General features: G+C 50.1%; 1 protein-coding gene across 1 annotated transcript in view; it reads left to right on the top strand.

Moving 5' to 3' along the window:
* Positions 1-19: 19 nt before the first annotated feature.
* CORO2A (coronin, actin binding protein, 2A) overlaps positions 20-15976 on the top strand; it is a gene marked incomplete at its 3' end in the record, with an annotated part of 61480 nt that continues 45523 nt past the window's right edge. The window contains exon 1 of the mRNA XM_014959212.1: positions 20-86. The remainder of the gene's footprint in view (positions 87-15976) is intronic.

Here is a 15976-nt window from a genome sequence, read left to right as displayed (position 1 = left end):
GGCCGGCGGGGGCGCGGAAGGGCGCGGAAGGAGCGCGGCTCCCCGTGCGCACGCCCTGCGCGCTGCAGGACACCACCCCCCCCAAGGTATGAATGAGACCGGTTGGTGGTGGTGGGTTTAGCGGGGGTTTCTGGGGGGCCGGGACACGCGTGGGTAGGGCCGGCCGGGGCACCTGCCGCAGCCCGGGGAGCGGAGGGGCTGGAGGTGTCGCCCGGGGGGTGCCGCAGCCCCCACCCCCCCCGGCCGCACCCCGCTTTGTGCGGAGCCGCCATCGCCACCCGCAGCCGCGGGGGACGCCGAGGGCCGGGGGGATGCGGCGGGGCCTCGGGCATCCCCCGGTTGGGGAAGCCGCTGCTGGTGGCGCCTTCCCCGGGCGGGTTTCTCTCTCCCCCCCGCCCCGTCCCCGGGATGCTCCCGCAGGTAGCTGCAGGGGTAGGGGGGCGTTTGTCCCACAGCCGGCCCCCGGGGGGAGAGGTGGGGGTCTGCAGCGGTCCGGGCTCGGCGCCGAGGTGCGGGGGGAGCAACACGGGGCTTCTTGCCGCTTTTGGGGGGTGGGAGCATCACGCCCCGGGCCCGGGCGTTGCTGCTGGCCGGTCCTGCCAGCCCTGCGTGCCGGAGCGGCGGGTAGCATCTGTGTAACTTCGCTCGGGGTACAGAGAGGAGCCCCCCTCTCCGGCTGTGTGTGTGTGTCTGTGTGTGTGCGTGAGCGGGTGGCTGAATTTCGCCCCTTTGCGCTGGGGTCATGGGGATTTCGGGTGCTCGATGTCAGGGCAGGTCACATCTGGAGCAGGGCACGATGACAGCCCCATGAACGACATCTGGGTGATGCTCTCTGGGCAGCAGGGTCTCCTGGTGCCAGTCCCCCCTCGGAAGGGCTCTTGCTTTTGGGCAGCAGGGCTTTGGAGGGAGGACTCCTTCTCCCCGTGGGTCTGGCTTTGACGCCACGGCTCTGTCAGGGGCAAAGGCAGGCTGTTGTTGCGAAGGGATATGTAATGATGACAGCACTTTGCAAACAAGTCCCCGGTGGCCTGGGGAGGCCAGCTATGTGCAGTGTCTTGCTGAACATCCATTGTTCACCCTGCAGGGAGTGGTGCCCTCCTTGTCTTGCTCGAGAGTGTGGAAAGGCAGTCCTGCAGCATCCCAGCTGTTCCTCATCCCCACCCCTTCACTTACACCTCCTAAGAAGGCACCATGTTTGCTGCAGTCCCTGTAAAGGGAATTTGCCTGGACAGGCTCAACCTCTTCTGGTCTCTTGGGTGGTGAAGGGAAGTGATTGCTGCAGAGGATTCGGAGAACACTTGTGGGGAGGCCGGGTGTTGGTTGCCTTTTAATCTTCCCAACACGGGCTCCCCGGTGGGTTAACAAAGGAGCAGCCTGTGTAGCCCTGCTGTTCCCTTTGTTCTCCCACCGGCTGTGCCCTCTTTGGGGAGCTCAGATCTCTCATGGTTTGATCAGAGATAGAGAATGACTGATGGAGACACGCAGGGAGTTCACGTTTTGGTGGGAGCGTTTCAAGAAACTCTAGAGCAGAGCTTGGGGAGATGGGATAGGGGGGAGCTGGTTGCTTCTTAGAGACAAGGCAAAAAGGAGGTGTTCTCCATGCTAACATTGTTTGGTGAATTAGTGTTATTGCAGACAAGCTACAGCTCTATCAATGAGAGTTACTTCAAATTCATTCAATCCATTAGGCCATAGCAACAAATCAAATCCAGTCATCTCTGTAGAGCTGCTGTAGACCCAGGAAACGCGAGGCCCAGGCTCTGGAGATGTTTGGACAGAGTGCCAGACAATTCTGCTGCCTGCATCCCAGTTCAGCCCCAAGCTCTTCCTGACCTCTCTTCCTCAGAGGCAGAGCAGCTCTGCCGGAGCGTGTGGGTTTTGCCAGGGCAGGGGGAGAAGGAGACCACTGCCCTGTGTGCCGGCTGCCCTGCTCACCTCCGTCCCATTGATCAGACCAGTTGATGGCTGTGTCTCTGCAGCAGGTGGGTTTCCTGACAGCAGGTCAGGGTATCTCCAGATGTGGTAAGTTTCTCACTCTCTTTTCCCCGCCCTGGGCAATTTCTACCTGTCTCACAAGTATGTTGGTTTGTCCCCTCTGAGCAGGTTTCTTGCGTGGGAAATGTCAATAATGGACAGTATTTTGCATGTTTCTGTGCCTGCTACATTTGTTAGCAGCTGGACAGTGAGCGGATCTCGCGTTGCCTGTGTTTTGGGGAGTCTCTTTCTAGGTGGGCTGGCACTGGGCAGGCTGCTGGTCTCTGGAACCCGTTTGTGGTGCCTGTGCAAGGGCAGATCTCCCATGCCTGTGGGCTGTCTGGACTGACAGATGCTCGAGTGCTGTGTGGATGGTGTTTTGGGTATACGCTTGTGTGAGCTGATGCGGGTAGAACGCAGGAACAACCACAAAACCACAGGCTAAGGGCAAAGACCAAGTTTAATCTTCACCCCTTCACTTACACCTCCTAAGAAGGCACCATGTTTGCTGCAGTCCCTGTAAAGGGAATTTGCCTGGACAGGCTCAACCTCTTCTGGTCTCTTGGGTGGTGAAGGGAAGTGATTGCTGCAGAGGATTCGGAGAACACTTGTGGGGAGGCCGGGTGTTGGTTGCCTTTTAATCTTCCCAACACGGGCTCCCCGGTGGGTTAACAAAGGAGCAGCCTGTGTAGCCCTGCTGTTCCCTTTGTTCTCCCACCGGCTGTGCCCTCTTTGGGGAGCTCAGATCTCTCATGGTTTGATCAGAGATAGAGAATGACTGATGGAGACACGCAGGGAGTTCACGTTTTGGTGGGAGCGTTTCAAGAAACTCTAGAGCAGAGCTTGGGGAGATGGGATAGGGGGGAGCTGGTTGCTTCTTAGAGACAAGGCAAAAAGGAGGTGTTCTCCATGCTAACATTGTTTGGTGAATTAGTGTTATTGCAGACAAGCTACAGCTCTATCAATGAGAGTTACTTCAAATTCATTCAATCCATTAGGCCATAGCAACAAATCAAATCCAGTCATCTCTGTAGAGCTGCTGTAGACCCAGGAAACGCGAGGCCCAGGCTCTGGAGATGTTTGGACAGAGTGCCAGACAATTCTGCTGCCTGCATCCCAGTTCAGCCCCAAGCTCTTCCTGACCTCTCTTCCTCAGAGGCAGAGCAGCTCTGCCGGAGCGTGTGGGTTTTGCCAGGGCAGGGGGAGAAGGAGACCACTGCCCTGTGTGCCGGCTGCCCTGCTCACCTCCGTCCCATTGATCAGACCAGTTGATGGCTGTGTCTCTGCAGCAGGTGGGTTTCCTGACAGCAGGTCAGGGTATCTCCAGATGTGGTAAGTTTCTCACTCTCTTTTCCCCGCCCTGGGCAATTTCTACCTGTCTCACAAGTATGTTGGTTTGTCCCCTCTGAGCAGGTTTCTTGCGTGGGAAATGTCAATAATGGACAGTATTTTGCATGTTTCTGTGCCTGCTACATTTGTTAGCAGCTGGACAGTGAGCGGATCTCGCGTTGCCTGTGTTTTGGGGAGTCTCTTTCTAGGTGGGCTGGCACTGGGCAGGCTGCTGGTCTCTGGAACCCGTTTGTGGTGCCTGTGCAAGGGCAGATCTCCCATGCCTGTGGGCTGTCTGGACTGACAGATGCTCGAGTGCTGTGTGGATGGTGTTTTGGGTATACGCTTGTGTGAGCTGATGCGGGTAGAACGCAGGAACAACCACAAAACCACAGGCTAAGGGCAAAGACCAAGTTTAATCTTGATACCTCATGGATCGGGGAACCTCTGAAGCAGCACCCGGGCAGAGGCAGGCAAGCAGGGGATGCAAGCACCGTGGAGCCAGAGTCCTTATTAGCAAGAGAGTCCTTGTTAGCGAGGGAGTGAGAGAAAGCTCCCCCCCACTTGCTGTTTGAGCCTGTATTTCAAGGATTCTGGTGCTTTGACTCTTCAACAGCAGGGCAGGAATCTCAGGCGTGTTGGATAAGGTGCCCCTGAGTCCATCCCAGGCCTGTGTTATCCAAGTGTAGATGCTCTACTTGTTGAGCACACAAAACTAAGCAACAATTAGTGTGATAGATGTGTTTTCCAGCACCCCACATGCTGGAGTCACTTGAGCGTGTTTACAGTCCTCCTTGCCAATCTTCCCTTACTTTCCCACAGCCTGAGTGTGGAGCAGTTCCCTGTTATGTGAACTGCAGGAACCCAGGCACATGAGTGCTTCAGTGTTACAGAGATGTAAGGAGAGAACTGAAGGTTTTGGCTAATCCCCAGAAGTGATGGTGATGTTTTGGAGTGAGAGACAGCTGCCTCAGGGCAAGCTAAGGTAGTTTTTGCACATGGCTTTGCAGGCTCTTCTTATGTTGTTGGTGGTTTGCTGCTTCTAATGTTTTTGTATTCCTTGGTCCTCAGTGGCTGCACAGCATGAAGTCTTCATCCCACCCTGGTGGATCCTCATTTCCACAGCAGAGATTTCAATGGGGAAACTGATGGAGGGTGGGTTGTGACAGGGTCTGACAGAGACCTTCTGTGAAGAAACAGGGTGGATGGGTCAGTTCCTCACCATGCACTCTTGGTTGGTCCCACAGGGACCTCAGCAGAGTCCTGATCCTTAATGGCCAGATCCTGTCCTCCACTCTCCTAAATAAGCTTTCTCTAAGAAAGTTTGCTTGAAGTGTTTGCTTCAACAAAAATAAGCCCTACCACCTCATCTGAGTATTCCCACCTGCCAGTTATAAGCAGCAGCAGTCTTTTTTTGGCAATAAAATGGTAGCCAGTATTAAGGTTGGCCAGCGGGTTGATGTCTGGGTGGCTGCTGAGGGGCTTGCTGCTAAACCTACTGCTCAGACCCACAGGGACCTGTGGAACCGTCCCTGATGAGGCTGAGCAGTGCCTGCTCTTCGAAGCAACTGGGGCTGGTGGCCTCTCTTGATGCACAACAGGGCCACAGGCGATCTGGGTCTCCTGCTCCCATGGCAAGAAGCCACTGGAGCGAGGATGCGGTGAGGTGTTTCACATGTAGTCATTACCTGCCTTCCCTTAAGTGCTCGTCAAGCTGCTCTGGCTGCAGAGAGCTGATGGAGGCAAACAGCCTGCAGCGCTCAGCAATTACGCTGACGCGCCTTCTGCCTCTCCGCAGGAGAAACAGGAAAGATCTTTAGATCATCCGGGAGGCTGTATGGGCTGAGGGGGTTTGACACTCACAGGGTTATACTGGCTTGTGAGTAGCAGCCAGACTGGCCTAGTATTTCCAGGGATTTCCCCTCTGCGGTATTACAGGCTTGCCAGCAACTCTCCATTTTGAAAATACACCCTGCAGGGCTCTGTTAGGGTAATGCTGATGCTTACTATTGCCAAGGCACTTTGAAATTCACAAATAGGACTTTCTGACCCTCAGCCAAGCAAAAGCCCTTTCTAAAGCTTGGAGATGTGCCGCTGCCCACGGCAGGACCAATGTTGGTGTGTAGCTCCAAGCCCTGTTCTCTCCTCCCCTGTTGACCTGCTCCCTGCTCCATTTCACACGTTTTCCAAACCAGTGCCCAAAGTTTGGCCTCTCTCTCCTTTTCTCTCCGAGCATCCTTCTGGTCTCTGGTTTGTGCAAGGGTTTCTTTCCAGTCTGGTGAGTCACTGTGCTCTTTATCTCTGTGCCAGGAAATACGGACATTCCTACCTGCAGAGAGGAGGTCTTCTGCACTGATGACTCTGCACTGCCTCTCTCCCTCTGTGGGACAAAGTCACTGAGGAAAATGATAAGGCAGACAAAGCAGCAGCAACTCCCAGCATTTGTGGTGTTTTTATCACTGCGGTGGAGACAAAGTTCATGGAAACTGATTAGATAGCTTCCAGGGAAGTGGGGAGAGGCCGAACTCCATCTTGTTCTTCTCCCCACAGGTCTTTCCCAGGAAAAGGTGGCTGGACAAGGCTCTTCAGGTCAGGGTTAAAGCAAGTATGAGCCTCATGGCTCCAGCCTGTACTTAGAGTAGAGCAGGGACAGTCAGAAAAAAGGTGCAGGTGGGAGCCAAGACAAGCACTGTCCCTACTCCCACGAGCAGAAATTAAGCAATTCTTGCTCTACGGATACCATGATTTAAACTCTTCTTGCAGGGTGGCTGTGGAGAGGGCTGAAATCCTCCTTGGGGGAGCCAGAAATGCTCTGGATCCCATCCCAGGTTTTCTGGGAAGCACAGGTGGGTAGTGCTGGGTAGATGAGTGCCTTTTTCTCCGGTGTTGCTCTCTCCCTGGGTTGGGGTATGGGCTGATGCAGCAGGCCAACGGGAGCATCCGCAAGCGTGGGACTGGGAGCAGCGGATCTCTCCTGAAGTTGCCTGCCCAATTCCAGCCTCGCCTGGGTCTCGTCTCACCAGGGAGCATTCACACCTAGAACACTTGCCCATGTGCCAAAAGGACCCTTGAAGTGGTGCTGCCTCCCTGAGTGCCACCCAGTGTCACTGGGGACCTGCGCTGAACCCAGCCACGGGCTTTTCACCGCCTTCTGCAGCCGCCCGGCAGCTCTTCTCCCATCAGGTATCTGTGGAGCTTTGCCTTCCAGGCTGTGGAAAGCTTGGCTCTGCCAGAGCTGTTCAGCTGTCAGCCACCCTTCCACGGGGTTACATCTGAGGTTATTTTAAACCAGTTATTTACACTGGTTTAGTGTTTTGCAGTGTTTGCCCTGAGCAAGAATACACAAATCTTGAAAAATATAAAACATAGTGCCTTAGAAAAATGTAGCTACCCTTTTGCCTGAACTGCTGTCACAGTCGCAGGGCTCTTTTCCAAGGAACCTCTCCTTGGTGTTACTGGGAACGCTGTCTGGTACCATGAACGATGCCAGGAAGGACCAATCTTCCTTGTCATCCTCTGGGTTCTTCCATTCTATCTGGTCCCTAAGAGGAGCGTGTGCTGGCAGCAAAATTGCAGGGTAAAAGTCACAGAGGACCCAGACAGCTCTTTAATTGCAATAGACAAATAGAAGAAGTCGAAGATTGTCCTGCTAACATCTACTTAAATGTAATTAGTTCACATTATTTTTCTCCTCCATTTTCTCTAATTTAATTTGAATACCAAAATACACATACACAGAACAAAAACAAAATCAGAATAGCATGGCTCAAAGTTCCTGCTCTCATAATATTCAGCTCCTCCTACATATAGAGGCTCTTTTCCTTAGAGTCTGGGAGGATCAGAGTCTCTGTTCTGACCCCTCCTGCCTGTGGTGATGGCTGTGGCTCGTGTTTCTCTTTGAATTTCCAAAGGTCTTGCTGTCAGTAACTGATGCCTGAAGTCTTAATTGAAAAGATTGATTTTGCTAATGATAGCCTGGCATCCAACAGCTTCCATAGAAATCAATAGGAGTTCAGTGTTTCCCAGTTTTAAAAATCATAGCACTCATTTAAATGCTTAATAGATATTGAAGGGCTTGACTTTACAACCCCTTGCATCCATTTAAGGCTTGTGCCCCTCGCCATACATTAAGCCTGGTGCAATAGCTATGGGTGTGATGCACCCTGCCAAGCAAATCAAGTCTTGGAGTGGAAAAACTCAACCCCTCACTGAGATTTGATAAGGAAAAGCTCAAGCGGAAAGTTGGTGCTTGGCGTCCCAGGTTGTGTTTTGGTGAACTCTTGGTTCCTGTGGAGTTGAGAAGATTAGAAGCCTCTCATATCTTTATAAATTATGGATTCTTCAATCTGGTTGACAAACCAGAACGAGAACCAGTAGCTGGAAGCAGAAGTTATTATTTGGCAAAATAATAAGGCAGTTGTGTTTTTAGCAGCAAAGAGGAGGAATTGTAGGAAGAGTTTCCCAGGATTATGCAGTGCTAGAAACTTGAAAAGGATGATCTTCTAAATACTATCACCCAGTGCAGACAGCAGTGTTCTGTGGAAGTAGGCGACTTCTTTCAGCCTGCCATAAGCTGAAAAGCAGTTACCTGGCATCTGGCAGAGATTTCTTTCCCTGGCTTGTCACTGTCAAAGCATCTTGTCTGACCATGGTGGAGAGCATACACTCCTCTCACCAAGCCCTCAGCATGTTCTGCTGGGTCTTGCCTTTAGGGCCACGAGGTGGTATTCTTGTTTCTCAACATGAAAGCCAACTTTCTCTCCCAAGTTTTGTTTTATGGTCACTGGAGGGATAACAATTTGAAGGCAGGAGTCCTCTGAGCCACTTTGGACATTGACTGTAAGTCGAGATGGACTTCACTGACTGTACTGGATGGACATCTGGAGATGGAGGGGTAGGTGACTCATCCCCATGGAGGCAGAGCACTGTGTAGTACCGGTACCTGCTTTTGCAGCTAGTGTGTATTGACTGGCAGAGGTCACAGTTATTAGCCAGACAGGGGCTTAGCAGGATGGTTTGCTTGCCTGTAGTACTTCTACCTTTGGAGATCTTCAGAATTCACATGGACAAGGCCCTGAGAAACCTGGTTTGATTTAGAGGCTGACCCTGCTTTGACCAGGAGTTTGGGCTACAGACCCTCAGAGGCTCCTTCCAGCCTCAATTTGCCTGTGATGGTAGAAGTAAAAACCTGGTAATTATACTAGTAACTAAGGTTCCAAGGAGTTAAACCAAGGTAAAGTGCACCTGGAAAGTATACCTTGGTCCCTATCTCCCATACTTCTTTCCCAACGTTCATGCTGAGCGTTGAATTTAGATGAGTGGTGAGAATCCCTAACTTTCTGCTGCAGCACACATATCTGCTTTATGGGTCCATCCACTTGCTGTGGTTTAGGCTGGGCTGGCCACTCAACAAATGACAGATGTTCTCTTTTAATAAGGAGAGAGAAACTTTTAAGGGAGAGAGACTTATGGGTTGAAAAGAAAGCTAAAACTCTTTAATGAAATATTAATAATAAAAAGAAAAAATAATATTAATAAGAAAATAATGACATATATACAACATATACAAAACCAGTATCAAGCTCTCAGGATGACGATCATGACACAAACAGGCACTGGGGAAGTCCCAGACTGGACTGAGCAATGGATTGGAACTGGATTCTGGATCTGGATTCAGGAATGCCTGTATCGGATCAAAGGCAGATGGACAGACAGAGTCCTCCTTGGACACCGGCCACTGAAGAAAGAGGCTGACCCTTTTGGTCCCTCAGCTTTTATACTGAGCAAGGGGCAGATGGGATGGGATACCCTAACTGGATTCTGGATCTGGATTCAGGAATGCCTGTATCGGATCAAAGGCAGATGGACAGACAGAGTCCTCCTTGGACACCGGCCACTGAAGAAAGAGGCTGACCCTTTTGGTCCCTCAGCTTTTATACTGAGCAAGGGGCAGATGGGATGGGATACCCTGTTTGGGGTCACCTGTCCTGTCCGCTCCTCCCCACAAGTGGGACCCCTCTACGCAGCTCCTCCTACATATAGAGGCTCTTTTCCTTAGAGTCTGGGAGGATCAGAGTCTCTGTTCTGACCCCTCCTGCCTGTGGTGATGGCTGTGGCTCGTGTTTCTCTTTGAATTTCCAAAGGTCTTGCTGTCAGTAACTGATGCCTGAAGTCTTAATTGAAAAGATTGATTTTGCTAATGATAGCCTGGCATCCAACAGCTTCCATAGAAATCAATAGGAGTTCAGTGTTTCCCAGTTTTAAAAATCATAGCACTCATTTAAATGCTTAATAGATATTGAAGGGCTTGACTTTACAACCCCTTGCATCCATTTAAGGCTTGTGCCCCTCGCCATACATTAAGCCTGGTGCAATAGCTATGGGTGTGATGCACCCTGCCAAGCAAATCAAGTCTTGGAGTGGAAAAACTCAACCCCTCACTGAGATTTGATAAGGAAAAGCTCAAGCGGAAAGTTGGTGCTTGGCGTCCCAGGTTGTGTTTTGGTGAACTCTTGGTTCCTGTGGAGTTGAGAAGATTAGAAGCCTCTCATATCTTTATAAATTATGGATTCTTCAATCTGGTTGACAAACCAGAACGAGAACCAGTAGCTGGAAGCAGAAGTTATTATTTGGCAAAATAATAAGGCAGTTGTGTTTTTAGCAGCAAAGAGGAGGAATTGTAGGAAGAGTTTCCCAGGATTATGCAGTGCTAGAAACTTGAAAAGGATGATCTTCTAAATACTATCACCCAGTGCAGACAGCAGTGTTCTGTGGAAGTAGGCGACTTCTTTCAGCCTGCCATAAGCTGAAAAGCAGTTACCTGGCATCTGGCAGAGATTTCTTTCCCTGGCTTGTCACTGTCAAAGCATCTTGTCTGACCATGGTGGAGAGCATACACTCCTCTCACCAAGCCCTCAGCATGTTCTGCTGGGTCTTGCCTTTAGGGCCACGAGGTGGTATTCTTGTTTCTCAACATGAAAGCCAACTTTCTCTCCCAAGTTTTGTTTTATGGTCACTGGAGGGATAACAATTTGAAGGCAGGAGTCCTCTGAGCCACTTTGGACATTGACTGTAAGTCGAGATGGACTTCACTGACTGTACTGGATGGACATCTGGAGATGGAGGGGTAGGTGACTCATCCCCATGGAGGCAGAGCACTGTGTAGTACCGGTACCTGCTTTTGCAGCTAGTGTGTATTGACTGGCAGAGGTCACAGTTATTAGCCAGACAGGGGCTTAGCAGGATGGTTTGCTTGCCTGTAGTACTTCTACCTTTGGAGATCTTCAGAATTCACATGGACAAGGCCCTGAGAAACCTGGTTTGATTTAGAGGCTGACCCTGCTTTGACCAGGAGTTTGGGCTACAGACCCTCAGAGGCTCCTTCCAGCCTCAATTTGCCTGTGATGGTAGAAGTAAAAACCTGGTAATTATACTAGTAACTAAGGTTCCAAGGAGTTAAACCAAGGTAAAGTGCACCTGGAAAGTATACCTTGGTCCCTATCTCCCATACTTCTTTCCCAACGTTCATGCTGAGCGTTGAATTTAGATGAGTGGTGAGAATCCCTAACTTTCTGCTGCAGCACACATATCTGCTTTATGGGTCCATCCACTTGCTGTGGTTTAGGCTGGGCTGGCCACTCAACAAATGACAGATGTTCTCTTTTAATAAGGAGAGAGAAACTTTTAAGGGAGAGAGACTTATGGGTTGAAAAGAAAGCTAAAACTCTTTAATGAAATATTAATAATAAAAAGAAAAAATAATATTAATAAGAAAATAATGACATATATACAACATATACAAAACCAGTATCAAGCTCTCAGGATGACGATCATGACACAAACAGGCACTGGGGAAGTCCCAGACTGGACTGAGCAATGGATTGGAACTGGATTCTGGATCTGGATTCAGGAATGCCTGTATCGGATCAAAGGCAGATGGACAGACAGAGTCCTCCTTGGACACCGGCCACTGAAGAAAGAGGCTGACCCTTTTGGTCCCTCAGCTTTTATACTGAGCAAGGGGCAGATGGGATGGGATACCCTGTTTGGGGTCACCTGTCCTGTCCGCTCCTCCCCACAAGTGGGACCCCTCTACGCTTTTCAGTTTCTGACCCTCCAATGGGGCAAATAATGAAATTAGCTGACCTTGGTTGTTACAGCAATAATTACAAGCAAGAGCCTCTCTGCATACCATTCCTTGGCATTAACTGTAAACGTCAGGCCTTATCTGCTAGAAGCGGATACTGTCTGAAGAATATGGTGTTAATTTCATGAAGTGCCATTAGTGAGAAGAGACTTAACTGAAAAGTGAAATTACTGACAAGAAAACTGGTTCTGTTCTATCTTAAACCAGGACATGACTGGATCGAGGAAAAGGATGTCCTTGGGTATACTGTGGTCATCCTTGAGGTTTCAAAAAATATTTCAATGAAGCTTACCTTGCTGTTAGCTTGGGGAAATCTCTTTCTTTTGGTGCCCAGGCTTTTGTGGGTCCTTAGTGGAATGGGACTTCTTAAGCTGTTTGATGTGTAAAGAGGGAACTGAAGTGATGATTTATCTACCTTCTCTTTCTTTCAGTTTTGAGAAACCAGTGAAATCAGTCATTATCTTGTGTATGGTTTTGTGTATTTCAGAAGAGTTTTCCAGTGTCTTACCTATTCTTCCTTCCCTGACAGCATGACTTGCAGTGTGAACTTTTCTGTAGCTTCATGACAGCTTGTGTCTTACGTACAAAAAAAAAAAAAAAGCAGTGTTTGTATTGGTGTTTCTGCCTGTCTTGCAGTCAAGCTCAGCTGTGGGGGTTTGGGAGATGAATGGCACAGACACCATATGGGGCTCACACACCTTTCACTATGTGGGGTTCTGGTGCCACTGGTCACCAGCAGTGCAGGCAGATGCTCGCGATGGTGTCTTAGTCTGTGAGTCTGGAAATCTGCAAGTGGGCTTGCAGAGGGACTTGGACTCCTGCAGAAAGACAAGTCTTCCCCAGGAAATCAAGATCTGTGTTTTGAGCTCTTCCTAGAAACCTTTCCCTCCCTTTACTTCCATATCTGACTGCCTCATTGTCCACTGTCCTTCCAGTGCCTGGCGTTCCCCCGGCACGGCGGGGCTCAGCTGCAGCCCTCCACCCTGCTCGGGGACCCCTCGCTGGGGCTGCTCCCTCCTGCTGCTGTCGCCCCTGGCTGAGCAGGAGCTGGGACCCCGCTGCTGACCCTCCTCTGCCTCTGAGCAGCCTGCAGGAGTTTCCCGGAGCCTCAAGACTGTCTCCAGTACTGAAAAGCCCTAGATGCAGGTGTAATTTCATGAACGCATATAAGATATCCAGAGAAAACTGCATATTCAGCCAGGTGCAGTGCGGCCCAGTGTGTCCTACCCAGTGCTTTTCTTTTCACCCTTCTTCACACAGACAGTCTTTGTTTTGCTGTCTAAGGCATGGAAATCGTGTCCCAAGCTGCCCAGCCTGCATTATGTCAGGAGTTCAAATGCTGCTTTAATTCACAGCCAGACTTAAAGAGCTGTGCCACCTTCCTTTTTCTTTTTTTTTTTTTTTTATGTGCATAGAGGGAATGATTGTGCCTTTCTCCCTCCCAGACTGAAAGCAATAGTAACTGCTAGAAGAAGTAAATGCTTTTGCATCCCTCTTTTTTTTTTTTTTTTTTTTTTCCCTTTCCACTGGCACCGGGAAAAGATCAAATACTGTCTGGATACAAGTACAATACAGCTGTTTCTTGAGTGCCTCATGCAATGCTAGCTTTCTGCAGCTCATTGAGGACCCGGTAGTGCAGAAGGCAGGGAGGGACAACTATTTAGCTTGGAACAGGTATGCCTGAAAAGGGATATGACATGTAGCCTTTGACATATGGTAGGATGATGGGACTGGAGAGTTCAGATAGGGAGTGATTGTTCCTCTGTTTATCACTGCCCAGGAACTACAGGATACAGATAAACAGTGGAACTCATTGACACAGGATGTTGGGGATGTGGTTCAAGAAAAGCCATTAGATGAATCTGCAGGCGGAAAATCCATTAGGGCTGGCTAAACAGACAGATAAGCCTTTGGCTCAAAAAGTCCCCCAGGCACAGATGCCCAGAGCTGACTCAAAGGCAGCTTGTCGGGGTGGATATCAGCTACGCTGGAGAAATAGGCTGGCATGGAAAGAAGCAGCAGCAGAGGGAGAGAGAGCGAGCCTGTGACGGGGAGCTCAGCAGGGATGTGAAGCTTCTGCCAGGGGTGCTCCCTGGTTTGGAAGGGTTGGAGAGAGGGGTGGTGCAGAGGGACAGAGCTGAAAGGTGATCAAAACTGATAACTGGAGGAGACAAAGAGCAAAGAGGCTGGCAGGAGTGAAGAATGTAGGGTATGAGCTGGTGTATGAGAGGAGAGGCTGATCTTCACTGCTGAGAGACAGAATGTATGAAGAGGGGGACTGGCTACAGAGGAGAGCCTTGATGCTGAATGAAATGAACAGAGATGGAATAACACCCAAAACCAGTATAAAAGAGCAATACTCTGGGGGAAAAGGAGGTTAAAGAAAATAGTCTATCTGAAGACAGGCAAGGCTGATGGTCAGACAGAGAGATGTCCATGGAAAAATGTCTGTGCAGTGACTGACCTCACCTCTCTAACTATGGCCACGTCTACAGTGCAAGAGGAGTAGACTTGTGGGGTGATGGAGGTGGTACCAGGACTTCTTATACACAGGCATTTTGGATGTTTTAATTTGACCCAGCTGGTCCCGTTAGCAGATGGAGTGCACTGGGTTCTGATCCTGAAATGATTTTAGTCAAATCTGGAGAGAATCCTGCCTGCGTGCTCCGAGACAGCTTTGCAATGGAAACTGGAGTGCAGTAAACAGCAGCAATAAGGAGATTTGCTTCAAAAGTGTGCTTCCAGCCTGAATCAAACACTACTTCTGCACTCGCACCGATGGATTCGGCTCAGAGTGATGCCACTGGTTTCCCAGAGACTGTGCATTTGCCAGGCCCAGCGGGTGAATGAATGGGCACAGAATCTCATTTCCCTGCCAGGGAAAGCATGGGTAGTCCTCTCACTTAGCCAGCATCAATCAAAGCCAGACTAAGAACCCAAAAGAGCAAAACTGAACCCGCTATTTCTGCTTTAAATGGTGAATCGATTTTGAAACTTGTGATGCGGCAGAAGAAAGCCCCTGGCTGTTGTGTCTGTAACACCTGCCTTTGCCACACTCCCTTGCTGGCTTGTCATGTGTTAGGTGAGTGGTTAGAGAGCTCAAAAGTGCATTAGGAGTTTTCTGGAGAACAGAGAGATGTCAATTCCAATTTAGTCAGCCAGCCAAAGAGAAAAGCCTCAACTGGAATCATAAAACAATTCTGCAGGTGCTGCATTGGTGTGGGAGAGCTCCCCGTGCTTCTCTTTTCCCAGGGCCCCTAAATGTTTTTTGCATGCAGATGATGCTGCAAGGGAGGTGGAAGAACTCTGCAGCTATGGACTTCAGAGAAGACCTCTGGTGCTGCCTGCCACCTTTCAAAGAACAGGGAAAGTCCTGCTGTCATTGCTCCCAGGAGAGTGATCGCTGGCCTTTGCTGCCTTACAACCGGGAAACCCACAGCTGGTGCTTCTCTGGTCCATGGTAATAGGTACCTGTGTCTTCTGCTGCCAAACTAACAGCGGGATACAACTCCTGGAAGGGCAGAGCCAGACTCTCCTTGGCAGTGCAACAAGGAGAAAAGGACACAAGCTGCAGCTGGAGGGAAGTCAGTCAGACGTGAGAGAAGGACGTCCCCAGAAGGGTGGTGGAGGCCTTCATCCTTGGGGTTTTTGAGGGTTCCACATCTGCACCTATTTAGAGCTATGGGCAGGGTCACTGTGACGCTGGACTGGAGACTTACCAGACGTGAGGTCCCCTACACTGTGTCCTTGCATTGGTGCTTGTGCTTTCCTGCCTGGACAGTCAGAGCCTGGTTAATGTCCCAGCTCTGCAGCAGTTTCCATGTTCACCTGGCCGATCAGACTCTCAGTTTTCCTGGGTAACTTCAGAGATGAGATCCTAAGGCTAGGCTTGGTCTTGCTGGCCAGAATCTCATCGCATCCTGCAAGCGTTCTAGCCTGAGCCTGTAGGCTGGTTAGTGTGCAAACCTTCAGTCTCAGTCACAGGGGAATGTGGTCACATTAGATCACATCAGATGTGAGGGCTATATCATCAGACATTCAAGTGAAGCGTGTAGCCTCCAAACCTTCACAGAACTCAGGAGAAACATCTGCACTTGGTGTATTTCCACTGCCTCACCATCCTGCTGGCCACTTGAGATTTCCTAATATATCTGTGTCCTGGACAACTCCAGAGCTAGGCAGAAGAGGTTTGGGAAGAACTCTGGCTAGCCCAGTGGACCCCTCTTGGACTCCTGTGGACAAGTAACCCATGTCTTGGGGTTCCGTGAAGGTGTGCCAAATGCCAAAACCGGTGATGCTCAGCTTTGCTGCAAGAAAAGCTTTCTGTACGGTGGCCTTTAGCAAAGATACACCATCTGCCAGATGTCTGCAGGCATGCTGAGACCTCATGATAAAGAGCAGTGGGACCAAGCGTCCATATCTTCCCAAAAACATGGCAGGCTGCTGACACCCAGCTGCATCTTTTCAATGGGTAGCTGGACTTGGGTTCCTGAAATTCAGAAGCTGGTTTAGTCTTGAATAGCAGGA

Source organism: Calidris pugnax, unplaced genomic scaffold (genome assembly GCF_001431845.1).
Source record: "Calidris pugnax isolate Ruff unplaced genomic scaffold, ASM143184v1 scaffold404, whole genome shotgun sequence".
In the NCBI taxonomy this organism is placed as follows: Eukaryota; Metazoa; Chordata; class Aves; order Charadriiformes; family Scolopacidae; genus Calidris; species Calidris pugnax.
Note: the sequence above shows the minus strand (reverse complement) of the source record. Positions and strands in the feature narration are given on the sequence as shown.